Source organism: Tachysurus fulvidraco, chromosome 12, assembly GCF_022655615.1.
Source record: "Tachysurus fulvidraco isolate hzauxx_2018 chromosome 12, HZAU_PFXX_2.0, whole genome shotgun sequence".
In the NCBI taxonomy this organism is placed as follows: domain Eukaryota; kingdom Metazoa; phylum Chordata; class Actinopteri; order Siluriformes; family Bagridae; genus Tachysurus; species Tachysurus fulvidraco.
In genome coordinates, this window is record NC_062529.1 from 24,287,204 (window position 1) to 24,304,703 (window position 17,500).

Sequence of the window (17,500 nt, forward strand, 5' to 3'; positions counted from 1 at the left end):
TGGCGGTTTCCCCCACCCCCTCCCTCTCGATAGAGATGAGAGAGAGAGCATACGATAGCAGAGATAAGCACAGAGATAGAGATAAAAATATGATACAGTATATATATAGAGATAGATCGATACTGATCTCATCTAGATATATCGATATAACAAATGACGATATAGATAAACAATCTCTATCACGATGCTATCTATATGTCATCATCTATAAATCAGTAGCAGAGAGGGTGCGCTATATAGCTCATAACTCTACCCCCCTCTGAGCTCTTCGATGAATAACGCTCTCTCTCTCTCTCTCTCTCTCTCTCTCTCTCTCTCTCTCTCTCTCTCCCATGCATGAGATATGGTCCATACTCCATACCCATCACTCAGACCCAAAAGGCTCCTAATTAATTAACTCCATCTCGGTGTTGATTTATTTGGAAGGTGCAGGCTTACAACCCGCCATCTGTCATGATGTCATGGCACCAGCTGTTGGGTAAACATCATAAAACGATGACATTTTCTGCATCGGAAGCTGTGAAATAAGACGTGGGAGGACGTCATGAAAGCGGACATGTGTTGCTTTAACGTTTCAGAGCTGCAGGGTTTATTAGATAAATAAAATTTAGCACACGCTCGCTCTTCATCTGGTACGAACGACTGAGCGCGAGACCCGTAACCTGGTTTATATAATGACCAGATGATGTGTTACTGTTTAATGACATCTAATAAAAACATCTAAACGAAGGTAAACCTCGATAAGTAGCACCTCGGCTACTGTTTGTGCTAAAGAGCAAAGCATCCATGTTGAGTATAATGAAACATTATTGGTTCCTTTTTAAATCCATCATTCAGTTTGATACAACAACCCCTGACAGGTGACGTCCCTGACGTGAACAGGTCTAGAAGACTGAATCATATTGTTATTATGGTTAGAACCTACCAAAGCACTCAAAGGAATGAACATCTTGTACTCCTGACGGTTCTCTGATGCACACAAGGAATGAGTGCCGTAAGTCCGTCTGGTCCGATACCTCAGAGACAAACTGCAGCACAAACTGCTGAAAAAGTGACTGCTGGCTCTGATCACACCGAGCATCATGTACGGAGCTGCAGGGCACCAGAGTGACCATGCTGACTCCTGTACACAACCGAAAGCTCCTACAACCAGGATGTGAGCACCAGAACTAGACCATGAAGCAGTGAAAGAAGATGACATGCACTATGGGTAGAAGGAGAGTCAGACTGAGTACACTCCTTCATGGGAACGTCCTCTTTCAGCAGGATGTCCCAGATACCTGGGACACTGTGAATACTGCTTATGAACGATGTCAGAAAAGCTCTGACACTGGAGACTCTTTTCACTGATTCCACTGAGTCATTTCTGTCTCCTCGTGTTCTTGATCGGCTCCATGGGACTTGTTCTGTCTCCACAAGAGCTTAGCGCTGGGGTTTGTGGCATATGGCTTATCTGAACTACCTCGGGTCACGGGGAGCCTGTGCCTATCTCAGGCGTCATCGGGCATCGAGGCAGGATACACCCTGGACGGAGTGCCAACCCATCGCAGGGCACACACACACACACACTCTCATTCACTCACACACTCATACACCTTGGACAATTTTCCAGAGATTCCAATCAACCTACCATGCATGTCTTTGGTCCAGGGGAGGAAACCAGAGTACATGGAGGAAACCCCCACAAGGCAAAGGCGGGAATCGAACCCCGGCCCTGGAGGTGTGAGGCGAACGTGCTGAGCCATGTTTAGTGACGTTTATCATGTCAGCGATCATGACTGTACATAACTACAATAACTCGGCTTCCAGTCACTGAAATCGCTTAGGATCAGATCAGATGAGGAGGTTTAAAGGGGTTTCTTCTTGTGAACATTGTTCTGTTGTACGTGTATCGATTTAGTAGGAGCTTTTATCCAGAATGAAGATCCCAGTAAATGATTTAATGTCAAATAAACACTCATAACCTATATACACACCGGCCTTTATTCAGCTGTAGCAGATTTATTCTTAAAATATAGAGCAATTAGCACATCGTTTTCCCAATAATATAGTCTAGTGGGTCGAAAATATGGCTGTACGATTCCAGTCTCCGGATGTTTTCTGTAACGACCTGGCCTTGTCTTGGACTGATTGGCATTTGAACGTGATCTGGAGCATTGGCCTCGATAATTATCATAATTTCCATCTTGGTCTCCATCCAGAGTTTGTAAAAAAAAAAAAAAATGTTCATGTCTTTTCTTTCAGAAATAAAGCAAAAGAAATTTTCACATAATGTATAAATGAACCCAATTAGCTGAAGGAAGCTGGAGAAAAGAACAAGGATCAGATGGTTTTAAATCTCAGTGGCTTTTAGTATCGTCAGTATTGTATTTTACAGGGATTTCACATCAACCTCCTTAAGATCTGGTCTTACTTTACTTTGGTCCTATCCGATAATTAATCCGTACTTAATATTACAACTCCACATTTGGTAAGATCAGCTCCATTGTAGCAGTCAGTGAAAGTTTAAGGCTTTAAACTGATCTTCCACTGTTTAATACATGATAGACAAAATATATGTAGTTCATACACAGTTGTCAGGAACTAACTCCGGGGACAATTCCCCGTCGGACCACCAGAGGGCGTGCAGACAGGCGTCGAAATGAACCTGATCTGATTATGTCCTGAAATCTCATACGATGTTGAGATCGAACGTCGGCATAGGCATCCATTTCATTTATAAAGACGATCTCATTCATGGCACCATAGCGACCTTTATATCATAACTACATACCGTATAAGGAACGGGTTCGAATCCAGGCTCTGGTGCGAGCGTGGGGTTTGATTTTATTCAGGGATTTTAAATGACATGATCAAATCATGCCGAATGAAAGAAGACAAAGTGTGTCCTTGCAGCTCAATTCATTCATGTGGAACTATCTTTATTCCAGCATGTACAAAATTGGACCTAAACTCCATGTGTAATACTGTTCTTACCATCTCGTAGCCTCGTTATATATTCTTCTTTTAAACCTTTAACTAAAGCGAGTTCAGATACATCAGATGCTCCAGAGAAAGCTTAGCTGGCTGAGTGTCAGTAAAAGTCATCTCTGTATACTCAACCTGTATCGATTCCTTTACGATGGTAATAAGTTTGAAGTGGTGCTGTTTTGTCTTTGGTGCAGTCAGCTTTAAAACATCTTTAAAGATTTTATTTTTTTTTTACCTCTGGCCATGTGATCGCTAACCAGACCAGAGATCTGTCAACATGCTCTACATAAATACACAGGATTAAATGCAGAAACCCTGTGAAATGAAAGTCGCGGATTTTTGTTCAACATTGTCAGGACTCAGCCCGGACTTTTTGGCCACGTGCCTTTGTTTACGTTCCTCGTCACTTGTCTGCCCCGCCTTCCTCCGCTCCTCCCTGTCTCCACACCTGTTCCTAATTGTGTCTCATTGTCTTTTATATCTAAGTGAGCCGCGTCGCCGATGGCAGCGCGGGATCGTTAGTTACTTTAGTCGTCGTTCAGTGTCGTCATTTGTATTGTTTCAGTTATCGTCTTAAACTGTGTTGTCTTTATTATTTATCAAACCCCTTTCATGTGAAGCTATCCTGCGTACGGGTCTGACTCTTACCTCCCCTGGTTGTGACAGACATCAAGTGTGTTTGAAAAAAAAAAACAGTTTGATTTGGATAACGCTTTAAACAATGGACATTGTTATAAATGATAAAAGTATCTAAAATACTCACTCTCACTCATTTTCTACCGCTTATCCGAACTTCTCGGGTCACGGGGAGCCTGTGCCTCAGGCGTCATCGGGCATCGAGGCAGGATACACCCTGGACGGAGTGCCAACCTATCACAGGGCACACACACACACATACACATACAATGGACAATTGCCATGCATGTCTTTGGACCGGGGGAGGAAACCAGAGTACCCGGAGGAAACCCCCGAGGCACGGGGAGAACATGCAAATTCCACATACACAAGGCGGAGGCGGGAATCGAACCCCGACCCTGGAGGTGTGAGGCGAACGTGCTACCCACTAAGCCACCGTGCCCCCCATATTTAAAAATACATTACATTTGAAGTGAATTGAAAAGGAACTTGGAGAGGAACCAACCTCCTGTCTTCATCTGGTTGACATTTTGTTTACAGTGGGATTATATTTGGTTTCCTTTCTATAACTGAATACTGTATGGTGGAGTGCAGTGGTGTAACCAGGCCATTTTCTGAGTGACGTACAGTATGAACCCGAGAGCAAAACCGATCTAGTAAATTTCAGTCCAAAGCACAAGGTCTCTAAGTGAGACCTATCTCCATGGTCTCTAAGTGAAACCAGCCACAGCAATCCCATGTGTCTCCAGGCTCCATGTGGTCCATCCTCAGCAGCACCAGCGAGACACATCTGACTGATGAGACTCCAAGCAGAAGTAGGACACCAGGATAGATCAGGCAGGAGAGCAGAAGCGGTCAAAAACAGAACAAACAGAAGCTAAACACTGCACAGGGGAAGGTCAATATCAATTGTCATGATTGATATGTTTAGAGTTTTGTCTTCTCCAGGCAGCAGAGTTCAGGTTGTGAGAGCAGAACATTTCTCAGTATTGACATCAACTCGTGCAGTAAAGAGCTCTTGCAGTAGAGAGCTCAAAATCTACCGTGTCTCAAAATTGTGCTTGTCAGCTTTGGGGATGAAGAACGTGTCGAGGAAGACATTATTTAGTTATTTATTTATTTATTTGACTGATGTCAAGCTTAAAAGCTGAAGCTCTTTGGGGACGATCTGGCTCGCTAACTAGCAAACCCAACAGCTAAAAAGAAAAGTGTTGTAACATACATAAAGATGGTAAGAAAAAAGAAAGCAGTATTAAGCCCTATTCGGACGGGATTAGTTCTACGTGGGGACGTGGGGGTAAAGTAATTATTACCAGAGCTTCTCTGTGATTTTAGTCCCGTCCGAATGCGCCATCTCGGTAATCATTACGGACAATGTCAGTAAAGATTACAGCGACTTTTACCTTCTGTAAAAAGAATGCAATTGCAAGCATGGAGGCGCTTGAAACAGGAAGCGACGTCATACGCACATGACGACAAGGAGGTTACTGTGGTGCGTAAAGCGAGTTACCCCTCTCACTTCTGCTAGTTTTACTGAGATGTCTTGTCCCGTGCGAATTGGCCAATTAATATTACAGACATCCCGAGGTAAAATCGCATTACTCCACGTCCCCACGTAGAACTAATCCCGTCCGAATAGTGCTTTAGTCGATAAGGGCATGGTCATCGAGGGCGACTCAAAAGAAGCATGGGAACCGATCCAGGCTTTAAGTGGACTTTATTAATGGCTGTACATATAGAACAGAAGATTAATAGGAGGAGATTTTAAAGAGAATCACTTTATGCCTCTTGCTTTTAACGTGAGACACAAAGTGAGAGCTCTGGACAGACGAGTGCTTATCTTCGAATCCACGCACCTTTCTGTCATAATAGCCATTTTGGCGTTTCTGGAAAGCATCTGTCGTCGGCTTTATCCGGGATCCATCCGTCATTCCTATAATCCGCTGTCACAATACGGTCTCTAATACACCAGATATCAGTCCACGGGAAGCTGCCTCCAGTCCGAGTCTATCGGGTCAGCTTCAGATATCATTAAAACCCCCGGAATAAACAGACATCTGGAGTGAGTTTCATCACTGTTCCACTCTTAATAAATCTTAGCAAGGCTTTCAGCGAAGAACAAAGGCAGTCAGTTAATTACCTGACAAAAAATTCTGAAAAGAACCAATTGTTTTTCCCCCGAGACAAATGATTGTCACCTTCCCGAACGAAGCGCTGCGTGAGGTGGCCCTATTAGACGTCGACCGAATACTTAATTCGATGTTTTTGCACCTGTCAGAATGCCTGAGAGCGGGAGACGCACACGTCGTATAAAATTCTTGTTCTTTATTCGCTCACGGAAAGTGCTTTCTATCAGAGATAGAAACGTAATGTGTTATTTTATCGCTAGAACCGTATCGGTGATGGAGATTATCCCTGGAGAACGCAGCCTTTTAGGTGATTAAATCGTTTCCGTACTGTACTTGTGAAAAGTGTGATTCAGCTTGCAGTGGGTCATAGCAGGGATTCTGTAGGTTCATACTGTTGAATCATTGCTTTTCTTAGAAAGCTGACATGTGGATCAGGAAGCGCAAACCCTGTAGGAGGTGGGACGAGTTTGGCTCCCGAACCGTGCCGCGATTTCCGTGAACCTGAACGCGACTCGTTCTCGGGTCTCGACTCGTGTGTTTTAGTTGATGACGACGTTAAATTTAACCACACACTTGCAGCGTGAGCGGCAGGGGAACGCCGTGGGCCACAGAAGAGCTGTTCTCATGTGCGTATGTGATGATGTAAGACGAAAGTAAATGCATATATAAGAAAAGTGAGAAAGAATATTATTAACCAACAATCATGAGGTTAATAATATTCTCTAATATTTTCTTATATCGTTATTCACTTACATGAGTCAAAACAGTGTGTTCCTGACTGATAGGATCTTCTCATCCCTCCGTGCCCTCCTGCCCTCCTGCCCTCCTGCTTGCTTTCAGGGAGCTTAATAGAATCTATGTTAAATCTGTGTTAAATATGCCGTCCAAACCAACCCCAACAAAACCTTAAAGCGCTTCTTGAATTAGAGTTTGCTGAAGATTGTAACTGTAACCGATCAGACTGTAGGGTTTAAGACATTCTGTTCTTGCTCTAAAAAGAGGGCTCTATTGTTTTTTTTTTCTTTCAGTCATTGGCACTTCTTTCTGAATCCAAGCCACTTGGATGTCACTCGAGTGTGAATGAATGCCAACACTATCGAGCCTGCCAGCTTACAGTAAAAGATCATTATTATGAGTTCTGGGTGGTTTAGGGACACGGTATCACAAGGACAGCCAGGGATCAGGACTCATGTTTGTATAGAGTTGTTAAAGGTATCGGCTAAAACCTGTTAGTGACAGTTTTTCTCCTAAAATTTGAATCCATAGAAGCAGATATAGTAAATAAGTTTTTGCTCTTGTTATCTGATATATTTACAGACGTAGTGTCTTTGGACATTGTACTGTACTTGAGCAAACATGAAGGAATTCATGAGCATCGTTTTAAGTTTTTTTTTTTTTTACAAAAAAGAAACGGAAAAGAGAAAAATGTACTTGAATATAGGGGGGCACGGTGGCTTAGTGGTTAGCACGTTTGCCTCACACCTCCAGGGTTAGGGGTTCGATTCCCACCTCCACCTTGTGTGTGTGGAGTTTGCATGTTTTCCCCGTGCCTCGGGGGTTTCCTCCGGGTACTCCGGTTTCCTCCCCCGGTCCAAAGACATGCATGGTAGTTGATTGGCATCTCTGGAAAATAAATTGTCCGTAGTGTGTGAGTGAATGAGAGTGTGTGTGTGCTCTGTGATCGGTTGGCACTCCGTCCAGGGTGTATCCTGCCTCGATGCCCGATGATGCCTGAGATAGGCACAGGCTCCCCGTGACCCGAGAAGTTCAGATAAGGGGTAGAGAATGAATGAATGAATGAATGAATGAAAGTTCAAGATATTAAAACTGCAAAAATGCAACAAGTAGTAATCATAGTTTTGTGAAGGAACTTTCTGAAGTTGTCCAAGATGACATTATTAAACATCACTTGTGTGGGAAAGCTACAGTGCCACTTCAACAACTCTAAGCATTGCTTTCTGTACAGCTGGATATATAACGTGCAGGTGGAGAGTTCTTCGGTCCCCAAAGAGAGGTGAACCACGGCAGATTTCACCAAACACTCTAAATGTGATGATAAAGAAGGTAAGATAGAAATCAGCAGTCACTCGAACTGAGTTGCAAGACGACCCGAAAGCAGCAGAACAGCACATCCCCAGAGACCAATAAGCAGTGATCTTATTCTGCTTTCTCATGTTTGGAGAAAAAAACAGCACAGCCATCGAATGACAGGAGCATCGAATTGTAATTTAAAGGTGGGGTCTTGGTTGTTTCAGAAAACTGCGTTGAGCTGCCAAACAAAACAAAAACAAAACTAACGTGTAGCCAATGAGCAGAAAGGGGCGTGTCTTGTCAATATGGGCGGAGAGAGTGTTCAGTGCGCATGTGTGACATTAGCAGAAAGCGGTTTTAACATTGACATGGAGGATAAAAACAAAGAAAGAAAGAGAAGAAAGGCTTACGATAAGGCAAGAAGTAGGACGTGTTAATATAGGATCAGCTTTCCAGCGCTGGAGAGAACTGAACGTCTTCGGCGTGAAACGGAACTAAACCTTTCACACTACAACACACAGTACTACAAAAACACATTTGTATTACCATAGTATCACTCACTGAGTTCATTTATTGATAAAAATCTACCCTCGGTCAGCTGCCCCAGCAGGTTCTGCCATAATACTTGTCTGGGTTATACTTGGGTTATACTTGTCTGGTGTAAGTGTGGGGCGGAGCACTCAAAACAGGGGTGGGACCCATTTGGGTTAGGGGCGTGTTTGTTTTAGTGATTTCAAATGGATCTCTATTGGAAACATTTTTATTCAGTAAAAAAAAAAGCAACTTTCCACCCGTGTTAAAGATTTTGAGTGGTGCTATAACCGTCTACACCCGAGAATCTGAAATGCCTCTTTTCCCCTGCTCACCGAGTGGAAAGATGGTCTTCCTCTATACCTTGTCAATCACGATGATTCCAGGCAATTGCGACCGTCTGTTAGCTCTAGCATGCAGATAAATTCAGTTCCTGTGCTTTTCCAAGAGTGCTCATTTGCCTCCTAACACCGCATGAGCAGCCGCTCAGAAAACTGAGCACCAGCTGGTTTCAGACGCAGCATTGTCGACCTCGCAGATAGTTAGCTGGGAAATAAAAGTGGAAATGTAAATGCTAAGGTAAAGGAAATGCAATAGTGCTGACTTGTCATACATTTGGTAGAATTTTAGATCGATGGCAATATGAGTTGAAATAGATTTTGTGGGGTTTTTTGACGTTCTACCACAAATCTTGAAACATTTACGGCATTTAGCAGACACCCTTATCCAGAGTGACTTACAACTGAGCAACTGAGGGTTAAGGGCCTTGCTCAGGGGCCTAGCAGTTGCAGCTTGGTGGACCTGGTGTTCGAACCCATGACCTTCCGATCAGTAGCCCAACACATTATCCACTGAGCTGCCACATCCCACAAGTACACAGTTGTACAGAATGTCTTTGTAAGATATCCTTTGAGGCTTATACTCTGTTCCAGCATGACAATTCAGCTGCGCACAAATTCCCCGAGCTCTTTGAAGACACGATGTGGAGGAGAAGGTTGGAGTGGACGAACTCGGGTGACCTGTACCCTGACCCTGAATACCATTGGGATGAACTGCATCTGGAGCCTCTTCGACATACCGACATGTCATTAACACAATTTCACACAGCCATGCTCCGGTATCTAGTGGAAAGAGTGATTCTTATCAGAACAACAAACAGTGATTAAATCTAGAACATCTCGAAGTTCAACAAACAGGCTATATACAGTATATAGTGTATAGCTACGATACCACAACAATGAACTCATCTTACAATTTCCATTTCAAGGAAGGAAATCCTGGTCATTTTCTTCTAAATCCAATAACCACGGATGCATGACAAGTTTGGATTTATTTCCTGGCTTCCACACTCTTTGGCAGGCTGCCGCTTTTTTAGACTACAGAGTCTTTTGTGGAACTCATAATAGCTGGTGTATGTCAGAACAATTGCGATGTAAACTCTGTGACACGGCAATAACGGCTCTCGTACAGGCTTCCTTTAGGTTTCTTAAGTGAGTTTGCTTCAAAGATCTGTCACGAGATGGAGACGAGGCACATGCAAATGCAGGTAGGATAATTTATTAAACACAATAATAGTGACGTGACATACAGCGACCCATACATAGTGACATACAGCGACCCATACTTAGTGACATACAGCGACCCATACTTAGTGACATACAGCGACCCATACTTAGCGACCCATACTTAGTGACATACAGCGACCCATACTTAGCGACCCATACTTAGTGACATACAGCGACCCATACTTAGCGACCCATACTTAGTGACATACAGCGACCCATACTTAGTGGCATACAGCGACCCATACTTAGTGACATACAGCGACCCATACTTAGTGACATACAGCGACCCATACTTAGCGACCCATACTTAGTGACATACAGCGACCCATACTTAGCGACCCATACTTAGTGACATACAGCGACCCATACTTAGTGACATACAGCGACCCATACTTAGTGGCATACAGTGACCCATACTTAGTGACATACAGCGACCCATACTTAGTGGCATACAGCGACCCATACATAGTGACATACAGCGACCCATACTTAGTGACATACAGCGACCCATACTTAGTGGCATACAGTGACCCATACTTAGTGACATACAGCGACCCATACTTAGTGACATACAGCGACCCATACTTAGTGACATACAGTGACCCATACTTAGAATTCGTTCTCTGCATTCAACCCATCCAAAGTGCACACACACACCATGAACACACACCCGGAGCAGTGGGCAGCTATTTATGCCGCGGCGCCCGGGGAGCAGTTAGCGGGGATTCGATACCTTGCTCAAGGGCACCTCAGTCGTGGCCAGCCCGAGACTTGAACCCACAACCTTCAGGTTATGAGTCAGACTCTCTAACCATTAGGCCACGACTGCCAGGCAGTCTACAGGCATAAATCAGTGGAGTTCAGGAATTGGTGGTCCTAATCTCCTCCCACCGACTGAATTCTACCAGTTGAACTACCTTAACTAATAAGTACATAAGTACATAATAAGCTCGATAATTTTCCTACCTCCCTCACGTTACATTACATTAGCGCTTCTTAGCGTAGTCAGCATGTCAGCCCTTTATCTAATCCAAAGTACTCTCATGATCCTGTTCTCTACTGCCAGTAGAACTTATGGAGTGTTTATGATCCTACCGGATGATGACTATTCAAATCAATCCGATGTTTGGCTCCGTATCTCGACCCACCTGTTATCGTCATGGCATCATCATTAAACCTGAGAAAACCCTTGTGAGAACTGTGAGCGTCTGTGATCCCCGTCCTCTCCGTGCTCTCTCCGCTCTGACCAAGCATGATGTTTGATCGGATCTATAAAATGTCCTTGTCTCCTTCTTCTTTCACCTTGTTTTGCTAAATGAGCTGCTTTAATCACCAGTGAAATGCTGAATCTTCTGGTCCATCGCCACCGTGCAATCGCCCCGAGGCCAAAACATCATCTCTAAGGAATGTTAATACGTACGGAGCGTCGACTTCCAGTGGGACGAACATGCAGTGGGAACTTTATGCTTTATCGTCATTTTTCAAAGAACATTTTTAAGTCGTAATGGAAAGTAATGTGTAGTGTGTGTTATAACAGTGTGTAGTGTGTTTAACAACAGTGTGTAGTGTGTGTAGTGTGTGTAATAACAGTGTGTAGTGTGTTTAACAACAGTGTGTAGTGTGTGTAATAACAGTATGTAGTGTGTATAACAAAAGTGTGTTCAGTGTGTAGTGTGTGTAATAACAGTGTGTAGTGTGTGTAATAACAGTGTGTAGTGTGTGTAATAACAGTGTGTAGTGTGTATAACAAAAGTGTGTTCAGTGTGTAGTGTGTGTAATAACAGTGTGTAGTGTGTGTAATAACAGTGTGTAGTGTGTATAACAAAAGTGTGTTCAGTGTGTAGTGTGTGTAATAACAGTGTGTAGTGTGTGTAATAACAGTGTGTAGTGTGTGTAATAACAGTGTGTAGTGTGTATAACAAAAGTGTGTTCAGTGTGTAGTGTGTGTAATAACAGTGTGTAGTGTGTGTAATAACAGTGTGTAGTGTGTGTAATAACAGGGTGTAGTGTGTGTAGTGTGTGTTATAACAGTGTGTAGTGTGTTTAACAACAGTGTGTAGTGTGTGTAGTGTGTGTAATAACAGGGTGTAGTGTGTTTAACAACAGTGTGTAGTGTGTGTAGTGTGTGTAATAACAGTATGTAGTGTGTATAACAAAAGTGTGTTCAGTGTGTAGTGTGTGTAATAACAGTGTGTAGTGTGTGTAATAACAGTGTGTAGTGTGTATAACAAAAGTGTGTTCAGTGTGTAGTGTGTGTAATAACAGTGTGTAGTGTGTGTGTAGTGTGTGTAATAACAGTGTGTAGTGTGTGTAATAACAGTGTGTAGTGTGTGTAGTGTGTGTAATAACAGTGTGTAGTGTGTGTGTAGTGTGTGTAATAACAGTGTGTAGTGTGTGTAACAACAGTGTGTTCAGTGTGTAGTGTGTGTAATAACAGTGTGTAGTGTGTGTGTGTAGTGTGTGTAATAACAGTGTGTAGTGTGTGTAGTGGGTTTAACAACAGTGTGTAGTGTATGTAATAACAGTGTGTACTGTGTGTAACAACAGTGTGTAGTGTATGTAATAACAGTGTGTACTGTGTGTAACAACAGTGTGTAGTGTATGTAATAACAGTGTGTACTGTGTGTAGTGTGTATAATAACAGTGTGTTCAGTGTGTAGTGTGTATAATAACAGTGTGTAGTGTGTGTAGTGTGTTTAACAACAGTATGTTCAGTGTGTAGTGTGTATAATAACAGTGTGTTCAGTGTGTAGTGTGTATAATAACAGAGTGTAGTGTGTGTAGTGGGTTTAACAACAGCGTGTACAGTGTATAGTGTGTGCAATAACAGTGTGTAGTGTATGTAATAACAGTGTGTAGTGTGTTTAACAACAGTGTGTTCAGTGTGTAGTGTGTGTAATAACAGTGTGTAGTGTGTTATAACAGTGTGTAATGTGTGAAATTACACTCTGTTATTACACACATTACACACTGTTATAAATCACTACACTCTGTTATAACATATTGTTATTATGTGTAACAGTGTCTAGTGAGTGTAATAACAGTGTGTAGTGTGTGTTATAACAGTGTCTAGTGTGTGTAATACCAGTGTTTAGTCTGTGTTATAACAGTGTGTAGTGTGTGTTATAACAGTGTGTACAGTGTGTAGTGCGTGTAATACCAGTGTTAAGTCTGTGTTATAACAGTGTGTAGTGTGTGTAGTTTGTGTAATAACAGCATGTAGTGTGTGTTGTGTGTTATAACAGTGTGTTGGGTGTAGTGTGTGTTATAACAGTATGTAGTGTGTGTTATAACAGTGTGTAGTGTGTGTTGTAACAGTGTGTAGTGTGTGTAGTTTGTGTAATAACAGCGTGTAGTGTGTGTTGTGTGTTATAACAGTGTGTTGGGTGTAGTGTGTGTTATAACAGTGTGTAGTGTGTGTTATAACAGTGTGTAGTGTGTGTTATAACAGTGTGTAATTTGTTATAAGAGTGCGTAGTGTGTGTTATAACAGTGTGTAGTGTGTGTTATAACAGTGTGTAGTGTGTGTTATAACAGTGTGTAGTATGTGTTATAACAGTGTGTAGTTATAACATACTTTGATACACAAAAGCATTGTGTTATATGCTGCCCTTTTTTCACACACACACACACACTCTCTCTCTCTCTCTCTCTCTCTCTCTCTCTCTCTCTCTCTCTCTCTCTCACACACACACACACACACACACACACACACACCTTTCTCTCTCTCTCACTTTCCCTCTCTCTCTCTCTCTCTCTCTCTCTCTCTCTCTCTCTCTCTCTCTTTCTCTCTTTCTTGCTCAGGGTAAATAAATCACTCTGTGTTGTTATAATCAGTGAGGTAATGACGCTACGTTACCGATGACACTCTGAAGCTGATTATTTTCCTAAACCCATCAGACCCTGAGGTGTTGTATTCCTTTATTCCACACCAGGTCACTGTTCTTCTTCTCCCTCATGTTACAGCAGCTACAGACCGCCATATCCTCACCAGCCTGCTTTATCCTGCCTACGTCAGCCAACGCCAGCCTACGTCCTGCTACAGACCGTCGTATCCTCACCAGCCTGCTTCATTCTGTCTGTGAACCTAAAACCCGCTCCGTCACATCACGGCACCGACACTGGCGACTCCTTCCGTTTACGATAAACATCTCTGTTGTCGACCACATCGTCCCTCACACACGTTTATCGCCTTTATGTACAGAAACCTGTGACTTTCCTTACACTTTCCTTCTGTCAGAGCTGCTGCTAGAGAAAATGACTCAACACCTTCCGACCAATCAGAATTCAGAGCGCTGGGGCGTGACGGAGCGGCCGACGCCGAAGACGCACGCGTGCTTGTGTGTTATCATGGCTGGGTTTATTTATAGGAATGCACAGTTCAGTGGTAAACCCTGATTAGAATAATATTTCATAAATATTCATAGTGTGTCGGCATGTGTGTGTGTGTGTGTGTGTGTGTGTGTGTGTGTGTGTGTGTGTGTGTGTGTGTGTGTGTGTGTGTGTGTTTGATGTTGGAATAAGCAGGGATCAGGCGTTACTCGGCTGCCGGCGGAGCGGAGATTGTCTGCAGTGGGTGTGTGACCCGTGAAATGAGTATTATTGGGAGATGTGATTTATGTGCACTTGCTGAGCCTATTTTCTCTCCTGCGTGTCTGAGCTGCAGTTCGAGCCGCTCCGCGTTTAACCTCGTTCTCACACTCGGACGTTTTAACCCCAGAGCGCTTGATACCATCACGCTGCCATTTTTACCCTGAGATCCTGAAATGCTCCACCCACAAGATGCAGAAACACACATGCGGTTTGTAGACTTTTCTAGCTGCAAGCTTCAGGATACTGATCAGGATCTTTTAGGTTTCATTGGAGATCACCTGATCTCTGTGGAGATCTCTACGGGCCGGAAAAATTGAGTCGGGCCGAATAATAAACAAAAATCAAAACAGACGTGTAGCCAATGAGCAGAAAGGGGCGGGGCTTGTCGATATGTGGCGGAGAGAGTGTTCAGTGCGCATGTGTGACATTAGCAGAAAGCGGTTTTAACATCGACATGGAGGATAAAAACAAAGAAAGAAAGAGAAGAAAGACTTACGATAAGGACAAGAAGTAGGACGTGTTAATATAGGATCAGCTTTCCAGCGCTGGAGAGAACTGAAGGAGCAGGAAGTTGGCCACATATTCACAGGTTGGAGTTTCCCGAGTCAATAACTCCTGAGCTAAACGCTGTTACTACACAAATAACACCTCTTTTCTATCGTAGTGATGTAGAGAGGCAGCTACAACCGCGTTTTGTGTAGTAACAGCGTTTAGCTCAGGAGTTATCGACTCGGGAAACTCCGACCTGTGAATATGTGGCCGACTTTACTTAAGACGCCGAGGCGCTTTTTTCCTTCTCGATAGGTGAGTAACGTTGGTTTTGCTTTGTTACACAGAACTAATATATGCCTTTGTCCTTTACATCATTATGCTTGTGTGTCATTTTTGCTTGTTTGTTTATCTACAATCGTATTGTTCTTCCCTTCAGCTATGATAAAGACACATTTCTTTCTGTCAGTCGCCTGGGTTACGTACGTATGTGTGGGCGGAGCTATCGATACAGGGGTGGGACCCGTTTGGGTTAGGGGCGTGTTTGTTTTGGTGATTTTATATGTCAACATTGGCTTTCAAACATTAGAGACCTCACCTTTAAAGTGCGGTTACGTGGATTACCAGAACTGCTGGATTTGACACAGCACATATGTCTTCTACATTCTTGTTATTTGCTTGTGCACATAATTCAGTTTCTATTATTATCACAAATATTTTTATAACTTTTTTTAAATTCTACAAGTTATGACAGTAACACACAGGATGGAAGGAGTCTCCAGTGTCAGACTTCTGCTGTTTTATCTTCTATACTGAAGGAGAGAGATTCTTTTTCCATAACGCTGCACCGCCGACTGTTTTATTCTTTACACGTTCGACTCGTCAGCCTGTGCGTGACATCGGCACACCTCACGTAACAATATTTCCATCGTACACGCTGTCACTTTTTTCTGTCATCCTCCTCCTCCGTGTTCATTCGTGCACATGTCAGTGTCCAAACCGCATGCCCCTGTGAGGCAGTGCAGCTGATACCGAGTGTAAATCTGTCCCCGCGCATCCGTTAGCGCATTAGCATGCTAGTCTTCGCCAGGCTGGATGTTTGGATTGGCAGCTTATCCATCCTGACTGTCAGTGTTAATCATGGAGAAGCTTGCTTTGTGTGTGTGTGTGTGTGTGTGTGTGTGTGTGTTCATAAAAAGTAGCTGTGTGTGTGTGTGTGTGTGTGTGTGTGTGTGTGTGTGTGTGTGTGTGTGTGTCGACCTTGGAACTATGGGTTAGGACGTTTGGTGTAAAAGCGCGGTATTTAACTCACCTGTCAATGACAGGAACATGAATTATTCAGGGTGGCAAAAAACCTGCAAGTAGAGTGGCTCTGATACACACACACACACACACACACACACACACACACGCACACACACACACACACACACACACACACACAGGATTGTGTTGAGGACGTGGGAGTGATTAGCCTGAACAGATGGATGTCTAAAAAGTGTGTAAAGTCCAAAGCCTACTTGCTAATTTGTTGTGTGTGTGTGTGTGTGTGTGTGTGTGTGTGTGTGTGTGTGTGTGTGTGTGTGTGTGTGTGTATGTGTGTGTGTGAGAGACAGTAACATACACTCCTTCATGTATGTTTTCTTCCATTGCACTTTTGTTAGTTACTTGACTATCCATGACTATAAAACCAAGAGCTAAGGAAGTTGTCCATGTTTGGTCCCAAACAGAAGCATGATGTCACTTCCTGTCTGAGTTGGCGTTAGGATACGATGGAGACCGCATGGGGTGAAGAATGAACAGAGAGATGCTGTGAGTAGGAGTGTATCACTGGAAACCAAAAAATGGAGAAGGATTGAAAGGAGGAATGGAAAAAAAATAAAGGCATATGATTTAATTGACACTTTTTTAATTTCTAATTTTCAAAAAAAAAAAAAAGCGCCAAAATCTTTTAACCTCGGAACGGCGGCCGCCCCGATACTTCGTCTCCGTCTGGTCCGTGCGGCGTGATTTACACTCGCTGTCCGCTTTATTAGGAACACCTGTACACCTGAGACCTTCTCTAATCTGCTGATCGTCCTGCAGCAGCAGCAGCAGCATGAGAATGAAGGAGAAGTCGTCTGATCTCTGTGACTTCACCCCTGACTCGGATCCTGCTGATCTCCTGCTTTTCACACACCACCTTTCAGTCTCTAGCGGTTCTACAGCATTGGTGTAAAAAACGAAAAACATCTCGTGACTGACAGTTCTGACGAGAGGAGGAGGATGATCGGACTGGTCCGATCTCACGGGAAGGGTACGAGATTAGCTGACCTCGAGGTGAATGAGCTACAAGAGCAGAAGATCTCATCAGGTTCCTCTCCTGTCACAGAAGGACCAGAGTCTGAAGATCTGTTCTCCTCTCGTTAGCGACGTGTCTCAGCCTGCAGACTCGACTCACACGACGTTTTATGTTTCTCACACCGTTCTGTCGAAACTCTAGAGACTGTCGAACGGTTAAAATACTCAAACCGTCATCCGTTCCATGGACGAAGTCACGGAGATCAGACATCTTCT

The 17,500-nt window shown here is 43.4% G+C and overlaps 1 protein-coding gene across 2 annotated transcripts in view; it reads left to right on the plus strand.

Moving 5' to 3' along the window:
* Positions 1-17,500, plus strand: part of dlgap2a (discs, large (Drosophila) homolog-associated protein 2a) — a 322,064-nt gene that overhangs the window by 92,078 nt on the left and 212,486 nt on the right. The window lies entirely within an intron of this gene.